Source organism: Motacilla alba, chromosome 5 (genome assembly GCF_015832195.1).
Source record: "Motacilla alba alba isolate MOTALB_02 chromosome 5, Motacilla_alba_V1.0_pri, whole genome shotgun sequence".
Lineage (NCBI taxonomy): Eukaryota > Metazoa > Chordata > Aves > Passeriformes > Motacillidae > Motacilla > Motacilla alba.
The window spans coordinates 18,322,565-18,338,239 of NC_052020.1; the positions used below are offsets into that span (position 1 = coordinate 18,322,565).

Consider the following 15,675-nt stretch of genomic DNA (forward strand, 5'->3'; position numbering starts at 1 on the left):
TGATTGTCCTCCTGTACTGGGCACTGGTGAGGCCACACCTTGAGTGCTGTGTCCAGTTCTGGAACCCTCAGTGCAGGAAAGACACTGAGGTGCTGGAGTGAGGGCAGAGAAGGACAATGGGGAAGGGTCGGGAGCACAAGTCCTGTGAGGAGCAGCTGAGAGAGCTGAGGTGTTCAGCCTGGGGAAAAGGAGGCTCAGGGGTGACCTTATCACTCTCTGCAACTGCCTGAAAGGCGGCTGGAGCCATGTGGGGGTTGGCCGCATCTTCCAGCCAACAAGCAGGATGGCAGGAAATGGCCTGAAGTTGCACCAGAGGAGGTTTAGGTTGGATATTAGGAAAAATGTCTTCACTCAAGAAATTGCCATGAATTAAGAACAGGCTTCCCAAGAAGTGGTGCAATCAACATCCCTGAAAGTGTTCAAAAGGCAGGTGGAATTTGGGGACATGCTTAAGTGATAAGCAAGGCGGCGCTGCTGGTTGACGCCTGGACTTGATCACCTTAAAGTAGGTCATTTCTCGCCTTAACGTGTGTTAAGTTTTTTACAAAACACGCTCTGCCGCATCGCAGGCAGCGCTGGAGGCCTCAGGGGCACCCGCACGGTGGCAGGCTCAGGATAAAAGCGAGTCCCGCCGGTGCAGGAGGCGGCACGGCCGCCGCCACCCGCGCACCCCGGGCGGGCGCTGTGACACCGCGACACCGCGACACCGCGGCCCCGGGCCCCCCCGCGGCCCCTCGCGCGCCGCCGCCCTGTTGTCAGGCAGTTTGGCGCCCGCGCGCGCCCCGGGGGCGTGGCCCCGCGCGCTGGCCAATGGCGAGGCGCGGCGGGTGAAGCTGCGGGACGGACGCCACCGCTGGCTCCCGCCCCCCTCCGCCGCGGCCTCCGAGCGCCCCGGCTCCGGATTGGACAGAAGGGGTTTATTTTTAAAAGGAATCTGCTTTCTCTATTGGTCGAAGGAGACGCCTATCAGAGTGACGTTCCCTTGTTGCTAGGCTGGGAAGGTGGGAATCGAGGTGCACCCGCCCCATGCGCCAATTGGCCAACGGGAAGCCGAGAGCCCACCGCCATCCGCGTCCCACCCTGTCGCAGTCGCGCAGCCGGGTGACTGACGTTGGCCAGACGACCAATGAGAGACCGAGCTCCGCACAGCGCCCAATAGAAAGGGGCGAACCGGGAAGGAGGGCGGTGCCGGGTTGAGGTGATTGGCAGGTGGGCGGAGGCAGAGGAGGGCTCGCCGGAGCTGCCATGTCCGCCATCTTGGAGCGTCGGTGATGGTGGCGAGCGGAGGTTTTCCCGCCTGAGCGGAGGCACCCGGGGCCTGTGGCGGGGGACGCGCTGCCGAGGTAGGGCCGGGACGGCGCCGTGATCTCCGCTCCGCCGCTTCCACGAGAGCGGCGCTCCGGCCGCGGCTCCTCCGCGGCGGCGCGGGCCTGGCGCCCGCTCACGGCCGTGCGGGGGCTCCGGGCGCTGCTCGGGCGGCACCGGGCCGGGGCCGCCGGGGCCGGTCGTGCGCGGCCTCCCGCAGCCGCGGCGCGGGGCCCGGGGCGGCCGGGGCGCGGCGGCGGGGCGCGGGGCCGGGGCGCGGCGGGGAGGCCGGGCCGCGCGGCGGAGCCCTCCTGGCCGCCGCCACTCGCGCCCGGGCTGCCGCGCGGGGCTCGCTGTGGCACCGCGGGGCTGCTCTGCGCCTGTAGCAAGGCGGCTTCTTGGAACTGGAATGGTTTAGGAGCGTAGCAGTGTTTGGGTAAGCTTTAACTGCTGTTAAACGCGTTTGGCAAAATCTCGCCTTGAACCTGCCAGTTTTTCTGGTTTTGTTTTTTGTTGGTTGCTAAGAACTTTCCAAAGTGTAAGAGGGAATTAGTGTTTTAGTCTAGTTAGTGTCATACGAGACTATCTTGTATGACATAAGTGCAATTGAGGCTAAAGATCATTTCTGTCAGCATAAATGTTGTTTAAGTCAGAACAGTGAGATACTTTGAATGGGTGTGTTGCTATTTTAAAAAAGTGTTCTGAGTGGAGAAAACTTAGGAGTAGGTGGATAGCTTTTGAAAGGAATCCTTTGAGATGTTGACAACTTAAAAATGAAAGATTCTGTTACTTACTGGTGATGGTATTACTTAGGTTTTGAATGTCTTTCAGTGGAATGAGTCTATGTACTCTTAACAGTGCAGTGTGTTTTTGGATTGCACAAATACAAATACCTGTGTGGTTTTTTTTCTGGGATGCTGAAAGATGGGAAGTCTCTCTGTTTCAGTGTTCCAGAAAGATTGCTGAAGTTATTTGAACTGAATGGTCTATTTCCAGTGCATCAGACATTCAAATAAGACTCTGATTACTTAGCTCTGTGTTATTTATGTTTTCAGTAACAAGACATGGACTAACTGAAGCTTGCAAGAGTTTCTTTATTATACAAGTAGAAAATAACACTGCAGAATTACCTTTCAATATGTAAATTGTTAATGAGACACCATGTAAAAGTGATATCCAGTTGACAGTTTTTTTTAAAGTACGATTTAAGGTTCACTTAAATTACTTGTTTTGTCCATCTATGATATTATTTGAACATAAGGGATTAATCTTATTTGCTTTCTTTTTGAAAAGCAGAACGTATAGGCATTGAATCCTGCGCTGTCTGGAGTTACTAAAGGAATTTATTTTCTAAAACTGCTTGGAAATACTGTTTTGGCCAGAAGAACTGTTGATGAGATCTGTTTACCATGATCAAGGAAAACATTGAGTGGAGTGAAAGGTGCAGTTTAGAAATTCCAGAAAAGCAACCTGTTTAGCAGGAATGCCTTTAAGTAGGGTAGTGCATTACAGCTTCTTTACAAGTCAGTTAGATTTGTATGTAAAACTGCTGTAAGCATCACGGCTTCGGATTTTTTAAAAACACAATTCAGGTAGCTGTTAGTCCCTTAAGGAATTAAAGATACTGAGTAGTTCATGTGTCTCTTTGCAGCTGCTCACTTCTGCTGAGTTGCTGAAGTGAGCAAAAGTGACTTTTTCCTTTGGATTGCTTCTGTCTTGCACTTGAGGGAGGTGATGCTATAGCCTGTGTACCACTCAGAGAATCAGATCGTGTTCCAAGAGTGGAATTCAAGTGAATTAGTAGATGGAACCTGAATGTAGCAGAACTAGAGCAGAAATCTGTGTATGAAGCTTTAGTATTGACAGATGTTTAGAGAGTGAACTCTGTTGTTTTGGCTCAACACCTTCGCTTATTTACTCAGCTTAAGCTTGACGTGCATGTACTGAGAAATGCTAAAGAGCTGGCTCAAAACCAACCTGCCAGGAGGTTGGGACAGTCAGAAGAGAGAAACGTGTTGAAGAAGTGTCTGGTCCTCTCTCTTTTCTGTCCATTAATGTCCTGTTTTGTCCAAGTGCTTAAAAAGCCTTGAAGTATGTACTTAACTCCACAGTTAAGGGTGGAAGCTAAAAAATGGGTTATTGCAATATGGTTGCAAAGAGCAGTGTTTCAGCACAGTACACAACATCTTTGTAGGTGGGAGACTTTTGTATTCACTTTTCTTGGGTAACTGAGTCAATTTATGGCCTTTGGGACTATGGTGGAAACCATGGCTTTTGTGCTTGGGCAGAACAGGTGCTGGTGTGAGCATAGTGATCTCTCTCTGTGGTAAGGCAGGATGGCTTCAGCACATTGTGTGCCCTCTAGATGAGTCTTCTGTATTAGCACCTTCACCTGTGGTCCTTAAACTTGCTGTGTACTCCACTGTCTCATAGCCAGCTTTAGGAATACTGTGTTAGCTCAGGTTAGTATCTCACACCCAGATTCTAGAAGACCACATTTCTGGTTGGGTTGTCCTAAGAGCAAGATGCAGAGCCATTGTTTTTGGCAAAACTTTTCACAATAATAAAACAAGTATGGGTAAATGAGAAATAATACCTTGCTTGTGTCTTCTTATTTTGGTCAGTTGGAGGAAGGGAGCCAAGAACTTGAGAAACCAGTGATCCTGGTATTTTTTGGGGTGGGAAGCAAGTCTGAAAGATCAAGGAGAAGACGCACAGAGAACATGAACATCATGTTGAAAGCTCTGCATAGCATGTTTAATTGTTTCTGTAGCGTGTCAGGGTGCCAGCATCTGTTTTAGAAACCATATGCTACTAAGCAACTGAAGTAAAATATTTTTCTACTCTTGGATATTATATGTAGCTTTATAGCTAGTTTGGGACACTTCTCAGGAAGTGGACTAGACTGACTTGAAAAGATTGGGAGGACACGTGGTTTAAGCTTGCCGGTTTATGGAATAGCTCTTCACATAATATTGGCAAAAAAATTGTTGGTATGAAATACAAGACTTTTTGTGACCCTTGATTATTCAATAGCTTACATAACATGCCAAGAAGCATGTTTGAAATGGTATCTGTGATTTGGAATAGGTGAAAAAGTTCCTGCCTGACCCTTTGACTTTTTTTTTTTCTTCTTGCTGTTCATATAGTCATCCCTTAATTCTGTTAAATGGATGTATGTTTTCCTCTTACACTTGAAATGCTCAGTGTCAAATCTGTGGGATGTGTTGCATGCCAGCTGTGGAAAAGACTAGCGAAAGCACCTTAGCATACAACCTTATGGACCAGTGAAGCTGTAACACTCCACTGGAGGGGAGATTTATGTTGTTAGGCCTGTAGGCAGAATGGCAGAGAAGCGTGCTTGGGAAATGCAAAGTGGGGATTTGATTAATGAAGGGTAGGAGAGAAAAAAAGGAGAATAAAAAATGTATATGTGCACAAGCAGAAACTGCCCAGTGGTGAGATTTGAGGATGGATTAGTTTCCTTGAAAGGTTCTTAAAACTTTATCTGATTTTGTTTTAGATTAGATGGTTCCAAACATTTATGCAGTTTAAGTTGTGTGTCTCTGTGGAGGTGGAGTACATGGCCAGTGGTCTCTTGCCTGTGTCAACTGGCCCTTCTTGAAAATGAGTGCAGGAGCACCATAGGCCATCTCTTGTCACCCGTGCCAAAAGATGCTTTTAAACATGGAGAAATCTCTAAAGCTCTTTTAGGATGCCCAAGCCTGTCCTAGGGGAGGCTTCAGAGATGGCCGTGTGATTTCCAGTTTGGTAATAAAGCACAGGATGGAGGATGAAAACTTGAAATTTTTTAGTAAAAAGTAGTTTCTGAGTTAATTATGTTCTAGAATAGCTATTTCAGTACTAAAAGTATTCTGATTAATTACAGAAGTGAATCCCAGGCTTCCCACCCCTGTTACACAGTGGGAGAGTTCCCTTCTTGAGTGACCATTGGCACGATTTCTTACTGGATACCAGTATATAAAATAAGATTTTGTTGTACAAATTTAACTTCTGCTGTGGGTTTTTGAAGTGAATCCCATTATTTCCTAAACTATTCTGTAAATGTACATGATGCTCCTTTAGAAGGGCAAAGCCCAAGACTAATCCTCAGTTGTGTTGCACATTTCTCTCTTGTGGGAGTAACCTAATTGATAGATTAAAAGCTTCAAGTAGTGCTTTGTGCAGTGGCTGTAGGCAATGCTAGTGCAGGTGTGATTGCATTTTCCATTGTATTGTTTGAGCCTTTGTTACAGCAGAAAACCAGGGAGTAGTAGATACTCTCAAGGCTTGCCTTGCTACGAGTTGATATTATTTCAGTTCTTTTTGCATTGTGAAAGGAGTGTAAACCACTGCCTCCACAGGGTGGATTTCTGCTTCTTTGTCGCAGAGTGCTTATGCAATTACTGATCCTCATAGAAATGGTGGAAATACAGTGCTATTTGCTTTTTTTATAAGTGTAGTGGAAACCAAATCTTGTGTTTCCAATACACTTAGTGCAGGGGGGAAAAAAAAAAGGGGTTTTGTGTGGGGTGTTGTTTTTTTGGGGGTTTTTTGGGGGGTTTTTTTGTGTGTGTGGTTTTTTTTTCCAATTACTCTTAAGTGTCATTAAGGCAAAAATTGTAGGTTAGGTATTGGTGAAAAAAGTCATTCTTTCTGTGATTTGCAGAGGTAGGGCTCTGCATGTTCTGTTCTTGCTTACCATGTACCTACTGCTCAGACCAGTTACTAATCTTAAGAGTTCAGCTGTAAACTTTAGGTCTGATGTGAACTGCAGAATTTGAATTCATGTTATTTCCTCTGCTTCTGTCTTGACGGACTCGCTGGATGTCCATGTAACTGAAAGCTAAATCTTCTAGAAACTAAAAAGTAGTAGGTTACTTTTGTCAACTTAGCTGTTGTCACCAAAATTCTTGGAAAAGGATGGAAAGTTTAGAGACAGCTAAAACAAAGCTGTGGTGGTGGCAGGAACAGACCCGCTTTTTTTAGTAAGGGGATTCCTGTGAGGAAGTTAAAGTCCATGTGATGTCAATGTTGGTCAGTCCAGGTGGAAGTGCACCTAGAAGTTGGAACAGCACAGGGGTTTTGTTCCCATCAGCCATGTTTGTTTTTCTCTGTTCTTTCTGGCTCTTACAAAGGAGGAGTTTGTCACTGCTCATGGCAGCTCTGAGGGGTGATGACATGTAGGAGTCTTTTCCTGTCTGTGAGGGACAGCTGTAGAAGGTACAGTGAGCTGGCTGTGAAGTATCAGTTCTTCCTTTTGGCTGTGACAAGCAAACATCCATCAAAGGATCCTTCTCTGTGTGTACTTGATGCTGATGATGGGCTCTTTGTTACAGCTTTAATCCACATCCAAGTAGCAGAAAATTGTTCACTGAACTCTGTTTAGCGAAATGTGATAAAGGAGATGGTAAAGGTAACAGCCATGAGAGATCTGCATTTCTTAATGATCAACATAAAAAACCCAATGTGTCTTTTCAGGCTGCTTGCCTGTACTCCAAGGGCTAATGCTCTCTTCTAGAGTCACAGTATGAAAGTTTATACATTCTTCTGATACAAGTAATATGTGATTGAAGACTGAACTTTACAACTTCTCAACCCATTCATGCTTCATTGCTGTGGATACTCAGTAGTTGTGCCAGGTGCAGTTGTCTTAATATGACTTCAGTCATAGATTGGCACGTACTTTTTTTTCCTGTGTCTGCCTCATCCAGTGTGCCCTCCTGCTGTACTTAAATATGACTTATTTTGAGAACAAAAACCAAAGAATTTTAACATAGCTGAACTGAGTACCAGCTATACTTGGCTTTGATGCTCTGCTTCAAAAATGCAAATTTATTATATGCACAAATGCAAGTTATACTTATAAATTAATCCCTAATGCTTTGGTTATTGACTAGGGAATTTAGTTGCCCAGACTGGAATTGGAGAGATAGGATATTGAAGGCATACAAGAATAATTCTGAATCTTTTATGTATGAGAGTGTCTGTAGAAAAAGATTCAAAGTCTGAAAAACCCATGGGGTTTATGTATTTACTTATTTATATATTTATTTATTATAGGAAACACCTGCAGATGTTTTTCACTATGGGAAACTGGATGTCTTTTAGGGCATAACAGAAAGCAATGATGTTAATACTTGTACAAGATTTTTTTCTTTGAAATGCACTGGTCCAGTCTTCTCCTATTCTGGGTTTGGGAATTATGAAGTTTAATTTGTAATCCTAGCTGTTAGGCTGGAGATTAGAATGCAGTGGGGTTGGGTTTTTTTTCCTCCCATGTTGAAGCTGTAGTGCTGTGCAGCCAGGAATGAAATTATTTACAGAGACAATAAAAGTTTGTAATGCGGTGCTGATTTCATAAGAAGAAGGGTTTATCGATTATCCACATGTGTAATTAAAAAAAATAATTATTGTAGTTAGTGAACATTGAGTGAAACCACCTAAGAAGTCTTGTTATAGACTTCAAGGCATTTCAGACTAAGTTAATTTCTGTGCCACTTGGCATAGCAGTAACTTGACTTTTTGGAATGGTAATAAGACTGTCTTGACAAAAGTCTGTGTGGAACCCTAAATGTTACTGTAAAGAATAGAAGACTTAAGTTCAGGTCTTAAGTAAATTGATTTACAAGTCTTTGGCTCAGCAGGGTATTTCTCTTTAGGGCTTTATCATGTAATGCTGTAATAAATACCATTTTAAATTCTGAGCTTGCATTTTAAATAGCTTGGTTTCTTTGAAACTTTATGCTTTAAATCCCTTGAGTAGGCGTAGGGCAGAGAAGTATCACTGTAGTTTTGTGTAACTATAACCTATCAGTGCTGTTTCCAGTCTTGCTTTGGGATTAGTTTTAACAGTATGTGTTCAGTAATTCTTGAAGTAACTCTTGGTGAGAGTTGAGGCTCTTCTTGCAGCAGGAGAGAAAACTGTTGGCAGATAGATTGGTAGTGAAGAGAAAAACTTGTGGGAAGGAATGGATGCTGAAAGTACCATGGTGAGTTACTGTGTGGTAGCCCTCCCTTGAAAGGGCACAAAGAAAATTAAAGAGAAAACCACCAGTTCAAGGAAGGGTCATTTCAGAAGGACACTGTGTCCCTTAACTGTGGCATATTGCTTGCGTGGGTTTTTAAAACTCTGTTTGCAAGTACATACTAGTGCCCTTCTGGTATTGCTCAGCTGATGATCACTTCAGTGTAAAAATTGAGACTAATCACCCTTTGGAAACAGTATCATTAAGAACTGCTGCTAAATCTTTGAGACAGACTTGCCCCACAGTTGTCACTTGCAACTGCAATAGAATTCTGGAAGGCATTCACATCTGCTTCTCTGATGTGTTTGAGTCTTAATTAGGAAGCATTGAAGTAGAATTTAAAAAAAATTATTTTGAAGATGACAGAGAAAATAGTAGGTTTGCTTTTTTTTTTTAATGGAACTTGAGGGTTTTTTTTCATTAAACTAGGGTGAGTGTTGCACTTGGAAGAAGGTGTCTTATTCTGTTAGGCAGTCTTCATTTCTGTGCTGTTGTCCAACAAAATAGAAGAGTTCCATGGGGAAGGCATTACTTTTCTTCAGTTGAGACACCAGAGGCACCTGTGTGTAAAAAAATGTGTGATTGCTCTGTGTGTGTGGTTTGCAAAAGGACAGCATGGCAAAACTCTGTTACTGGAGTCTCCAAAATATAAATTGCCTGTGGGAGTGGGGAATGGGAAAGAAAGCATTAGCTTAATAGCCACTTCATGCTTCACTGGGAAGGCTTTTTGCACTGAAGTTTCATGATTTTGCTGGGTTTCCAATTTCTTTTCTGAAACATATTTTTGCACGTACCTAAATAAAAATGAGGCTAGTTCATTAAACTTATGTAGGTGAGAATTGATGAAATCTTCCTATTTAAAAGCATTATTTTCTTAGTTTTCTAAGATGAGTCTCAGAAAAGTCACGCTGGTCATGTTTTTTTAAAGCTTGTTGTTTAAGTAACAGCTCTGTATTACAGAAGGAGGATATTGAGCCACTGTCTTAGTCTTTGAGTGATAAGTTAGTCTGACTGTTCAGCATCAAATATTTGACATTTCATATGTATTAGAATATTTTTCTTTTCTAAGTACTTAGCTTCATCCTCAGGATACCTGCAGAGGTGGGGAAACTGTTGTGTAGGCTGTTTTCCCTGGATATATAATATAGGGTATGTTCTGTGAAGGAAAGCAGTGTTCTTGTTTGGTTAAAGGGTCAAATAAAGCTGTGAGATTGGCACCAGGCTGGGGAGATTCCAGGTGGCACTAAAGCATTTTGGTAATGCAGATACCAAAATCTAGAGAAGTGAATATGCTAAAGTAGCATCACTCCCCTTGAGCACTTCTGTGTTTTATTTCTCTTGCTTGGCATTGGAAAAACTTTTCTAGTAGAAAAGTGTCTTCATTGGAAGAACTTTCTAGTAGAAAAGTTGTACTTGGAAGTTTTTTTCTATAGTCCTAGGGATTGTATTGTTAAACTTGAAAATGCTGCTATTGTGGAAAAAAGTATAGATGGGGATTAAGCTCTTTGGGAAATCAAGTCAATTTAGTAGTCTTTGCCCATGAGCAAATCAAAATAAAAGATGTTCTAATTCACTTAAATTTAAAATTAGAAGAAGAAATGTCTTCAACTGTTCACGATGTTGGATTTGAACACCCTTTGAAGAGTGTTAGGGATTCTAACTTTCATTCTGAAAAGCAAAACATGCTTATGATACTGTCATTAAGGGACTATTTAGCTTATGTGTTCATTTAGGGTGGGTTGAATAGTTCTGTCATTTTTTTCAGGATATGGTAGCATTTCTTGATATCCTCATTAAAAGAACTTGAGAACTTAAAACTGTCAAAACTTACGACTTTGTAAAGCTTAGAATGAGGAAAAGCAGGAATATACTCTTGTCCACAGCCTTTAACTAGTGCAGTTCATGTAATTTACAATGAAAATTGAGGCTACCTGAACAACAGGTCCCAGAAACTTTGAATGAAAGTGAAGAGTTAAGCAAGAAGTTACAAATTGCTTTGGATTTAATTTTGAAGTTGCTATCTTCATGCGAGAGTCCACTCCAGTTCTGGCAGCAGCTGTAGCTGACTGGAGCTTCAGGGGACAAAACATTGATATGCTCCTAGAGGCTGCTGATTTCCATTTCTGAACTGCAAATGGTCTTTAAGTATTCTTTTTTGCAAGACTGGGATTTTGCATGAAAAAAATAAAGCAAATAATAGAAATGAATGCACTGTCTATACAGAAAGAACACTGGCGTCCTGGTTAGAAGTTGCTGAAATAGCTTTCTTTTACCTCCATGTATTTTTCATGTGCCTCAAAATTTGATTGATGTCCAACTTTCAAGGCCTAATCCACAAAGGGAATAGGAGGATGAACTTGAGAAAAAAAAATAATTCCAAACTCACGCTGTCTTTGAACTAATGCAGTGAACAGAATGAAACACATGCTTGTAAAAGAAACCTCTGGTAAAATTCATGCCTTTCAAAGTAAGACTGTGTCTTTAAGTTACAGTAGTTGTTTCTAAAATGTTCAAACAAAAAAGTTAAGTTTACTGCTAAAGCAGTAAGTTAGTGTTACTGGGGTTTTTTGCATTTCCAGAGTAGCAGTACAGGAATTCGGGACTCATGTACGCTTGCAGATTATCAGCTGGTTGAGACAACAGTAGAACTGATGCTGAATTGTCCAAATTCAACATCACCCATCTTATTTATTGGATTCAGGAGAGCTTTTACTCTGTCATCCTGAGCAGAGGTGATATAATTTAGGGCAAACATGAGGTGATATAATTTAGGGCAAAGATGGAAGAGTCACATCCTGTTTGCACTGTCCCTAATGGTGTGTTCCCTCTTCCTTGGCTGCAGTGGCCCTGGTGATTGATAGACCCTTTGAGTTGTTCCATCCCATGGACATGGCAGAAAAACTCTTCTCCCTTCTTCTTCCTCCTTCATTTGCCATTTTGAAGTAGGTTTTCTCATTTGGAAATGTCTTGGCAGAAGTTTCATTGCTGTGGTGGAGCCAACAAAGGGTGACTGCACAGCAAGGGGTAGAACAAAGCTGCTTTGCCTAAGCTAATTTAGCATCCTAAAGCACTCCTGTGAGAGACCATGAGGAATTTTAGTCCTTATCCTCATTCTAAGTGTGGATGGTGACATTTCAGCATACAAGTATATCCTCTAAGCAAGGTGTTGGGAACTGATAGCCAAAGCATTCAAAGTTTAAATCCTGACCTAAGTGAGGTGCTTCATAGGGTTTAAAAATTGCCTTGGTTGTCATGAAGATTTTTCTATAATCCTGATTAGTTCACATATGAGAATTCTAGACTCGTTCAGATGCGCCTGTCTTGGCCCTTCAGCTCTCACCACTACCAAATTGATGGTTGTGGACAACACTTTCAGGTCAAGTTTCTTTGAGAACCATCTGTTCAAGGGGTTGCTTGAAAGCTTTTGGGAAGAGCTGTTTGTGATTGTGTGGTAACACGAGTGTTATAAGGAGGAGTGCCCATTACTTGGGTTTTTTTCACCTGACATCTGGAGAGGTGTGGTAGGGAGCAATGCTGAGTCTTAAATTACGCTTTCACAGTGCTCTGCTGAAATGTTACTTTAAACAGTTTTGTGTTGCTAGCCTGTAATTTCACTGGGGGATCTTTCTGGGCCGGTAAGCCAGTGGAAGAAGGGAGAAGATTCTACTCTTTTGTGCTTCAGCTGCTTTTCATGTGTGTTGCATAAAAATTCTTGGACTTTTTCTGGCCTAGAGAGGTGATAGAACTAAACCATCCCATGTCCTGTGCTTCCCTTTATTAATTGTAGTCCAGGCCATTACGTTCCAGAAGAGATGCTGGTGTTCTAGTGGTTTTGTCAAGCTTATGTAACAACTTTATTTTAGATATATGAAGTTATATAAGTTAATGCATGCAGAGAATTACTGTAAGAGCAGCGTTATTCAGGAGCTTGCAGTTCTTGCACAAATGTTAATGTTGGTTTCTATTAGTAGAGACACTTATTTCATTTCTGTGCTGGAGATGCATGGGCCAATGGAGATGCATGGGAATGGTTTTAGAAACAGACAAGGCCCAGTTCATGCAGCATTAATAAAATTGGTTTAGTTCTCTTTATGGCAACTGATCACATAGTGGTTAACTTTTATCTAAAAATGTGTGAATAAAGTTTGTTAGGTAATACTTAAAGCAGACTTTGCCATGCTATTGTATTTTATGTGAAGATGGATCCTACCCTGGGTAGTTGTGCCTTGCTTTATTTTCTGGGTATATCACATAAAACATGAACATGGGTGTGGTCCTGGTTGTGATGAGTCTTCGTAGTTCTGTGTTTGAATGTAATCTGTCTGTACACATGCCAATACTTCCATCCTGCCTTTGCATGTTACCTCAGGTCTAAGGTTTTAACCTTCCATCATTGGGTGCTTCTTCGTGACAGAACTGTATTAACTTGGCTGAACTATTGCTGAATGTAAGCCATCCCTGGATGTAGGAAAGTCAGATTTAAAGAGACTTGAACCTCATCCAGATCCAGTCAGATGATTCTTTTTTTATATTGTTTTATGGAAAGAAGTCCTGTGGGTTTTTGGAGGTGGGGGTTTGTCCCTTTTTTCATAATGCAGTACCTAATCTGTCCTGCAGAGAGGAGCAGTTTGAGTTTATAAACCATATGAACCAGTAAGTGTAACTCAGTCTTTAGACCGTCCTCTATACTCTTGTAGATTCTGAGGTGGACTGAAAAAGTCCTGATTGACCAGAGCAGGGTTCTGGGCACACCCTTTACAGGTTATGCTATAATACATGCACTCCAAGTGTCTTGCTAATTTTGATTACACTGGTGTCTCTAATTTGCTATGTGATCCTACTGTGTTGAATTCAGAAGCCAACTGTTCTGGTGCTAGACAAGGGTATTTAGACACTGAAGTCTTCAAACAGAAAGCAGAGTAGAGAAATAACAAAGACATCCTTGTAAGGGGAGTAATAATAGTGGTTCTCATTTGGATAGTTCCACTAGCAATTGAAATCTGTGGATGTTAAGAATGTGTAAACTCTTCTAAAAGCACATTAAGCTAAGCAGACTTTGTTTCCACATAGCCGAAGAAGTGATGTTTTCTCCCTTTTTGGACCTCGCTTTGGAACATAGGTACAGTTTTAAAATGCAGAAACAATAATCTAGAAAACTTCAGTGAAGTGAACTGAGTCCAGAAAGTTTGTTTACTTTTTCTGCTCTGGTTCATCACTGGACTCACAGGGTATTGGCAGGTCTGTGAGGCATGGAGATCTGAAGGTCTGCTGGTGAAAAAATGCCCTTAAAAGACTTATAAGAGAATTATGGTCAGTGTATTACACTGAGCTTCATTTCATGTGTATGTTGCTAAAATAACCTAAGAAATAATTTTAAGGTCCTTTCCAACCTATTTCCAACCTAGTCTTTGAATCTGTGATCTTTAGGTTGACACAGCCATCTGTTAAATCACCTGCAAAGATCAAAAACCAGCTTTGAAGACACAGCTCCTTACCTGTAACATGGAAGGTGTGAAATTAAATCATTCTTCTCTTTGGCAGAATACTTGAAATGCTATTGAGATGAATAGTTCGGGTTTTTTAGCTGAAGATGCCAAATGCTGGGTAGTCACTGATCTGAGTTAATAAACATGCCACTAATTTTGCGACTCTTCTTAGTTGCTAGTACTTTTATTTTCCATAAATAGTATTACCCCCTTCCCAAAAGAAACCAAAGTATTGCGTTGCTTGAAACCTGTGTTAAAAAGCAAAACCAAAAAGCCCCTCAAAGTGCTGGAAAGTGAAGGTGAATTTTTATTTTAGAAATTCTTCCTGCAACTACTACAAACAGCTCATTGGAAAGAAAAATCAGTTCGTAGGGTGCCTTTTCTTGCCTGTGTGTTGTTGACTAGAGCACAGACAGGTAAGTGTCAGTCTGAAACCAGTTAAAGATACCTAATAGGGCTCATTAATTCTTCTAGTGTAAAGCAAAGTAATATTAAACTTTCAAAAGTAGAGATTTTCATAATGGTGACTGAATCCTGTCTTAATGCAGCTTGTTAGTTTGGAAGCCTGGATGTGGTCTGTGTTGGTTCTTTTGAAGTTGGCCTGTTTTCAAATTGAAACTGGCTGAATTCTTTATAGACTTTTGCTAACAGAACAGGCATTCTTAATGCTTCTTAGTTTATTTCTATGCAGGTTTGTGGATAAATGACATTAATATAAGGGAATAGTTATGAAGATAGGAAAAAAAACCTACTGCAGAAAGCTCTAGTAATGGGTATTTCAGATCTTCCAGATCTGAAGATGTTATTTTTAAGTCTGGATTTGTGTTAGATTTCAGTGAATTGCAGATTATAAAGGCAGTTTCGTTTCAGAGAGACAAAGAAGTTTCTTCCTTTGACTCCCAAAAATGGAGGGAAATGGTAAAATTGGTTTAAAAGTAAATAGGTATTTCAGATGACATGCTGCTTTTCATTTTATTTTCAGTGTATGTTGCGCTGAACTGACATTTTTCTTCCTAGCAAATTGGTTTTTTCCTCTATTCACTTGTTATATTTGTTGCAAAACAGTCCTTAGTATTTATGCAGTTGTCAAGCTATTGAATAGAACCTATTAACAATATTAAATTATACAATTTTTTTTTGTCGTTGTAGGAAGAAATCTGCTTCATCTAATTCAATGCTAATTCAGTCCTGCTAATCTGCTAGTACTGTAGATTGAAAGATTTTTTTGCTGTTGCCAGGATACCCTGTAATGGGCAAGAAGCCTGAGAGAATACAAAACGTTCTGATTTTTTAACTTTTAAAAACTTTTGTGTTTTAACAGGTAAGAAACTATTAAACTTCACCTACAGCAGTAGATTTAGCTTCTGCATCTATAAAACTTTACCCTAAAGCATTCAGAAACCACTTAAATTTTAAGCTTTTCATGTCCCTGATGTCCACTAAAGTCACCTGATTTTATAGGTTCACATTTAACACTTTCTAAGCTGCAGTTTCTTCTTCAGTTCAGGCTTTGTGGCCAAGTCTTCCCTTTTCTTGCAGCCTTTTTCTGACTACCTTCTAGCTGGCTGATTCTAACTTTGTCTTTTAACCTACCCTGCCCTTGCACTATCTTTTTTCACCCTGCTTTGGGGGAGAAATCAATCAGGGGTGTTCCAGACACACAGTTGTGGATATTCTGTTTGTTTTACCATGTTTTGCTTTTGTGCCAGGAAGTGTGTCTGCTGCCCAACCTTTTTGAAAGAGTTTCAAAGCAAATGTGTTTGTGAACTGACATACAGTAGATATGAGTGACGCTTACAGATTATTATACTGAAGTAATACTGTCTTCTGCAACATAATTTTTTGGTACTAAACCA

General features: G+C 41.5%; 1 protein-coding gene across 13 annotated transcripts in view; it reads left to right on the forward strand.

The window, feature by feature from the left end:
• Positions 1–1,190: 1,190 nt before the first annotated feature.
• Positions 1,191–15,675, forward strand: part of PPP6R3 (protein phosphatase 6 regulatory subunit 3) — a 52,709-nt gene continuing 38,224 nt past the window's right edge. For 6 of the 13 annotated variants that reach the window (XM_038137004.1, XM_038137007.1, XM_038137012.1 and 3 more), the window contains exons 1-2: positions 1,192–1,343; positions 14,969–15,140. The gene's annotated coding sequence lies outside the window, so the exon portion shown is untranslated. Of the gene's footprint in view, positions 1,344–14,968; positions 15,141–15,675 lie in introns of all 13 variants that reach the window. The other 7 variants (XR_005256991.1, XM_038137017.1, XM_038137005.1 and 4 more) reach the window with 5 other exon arrangements.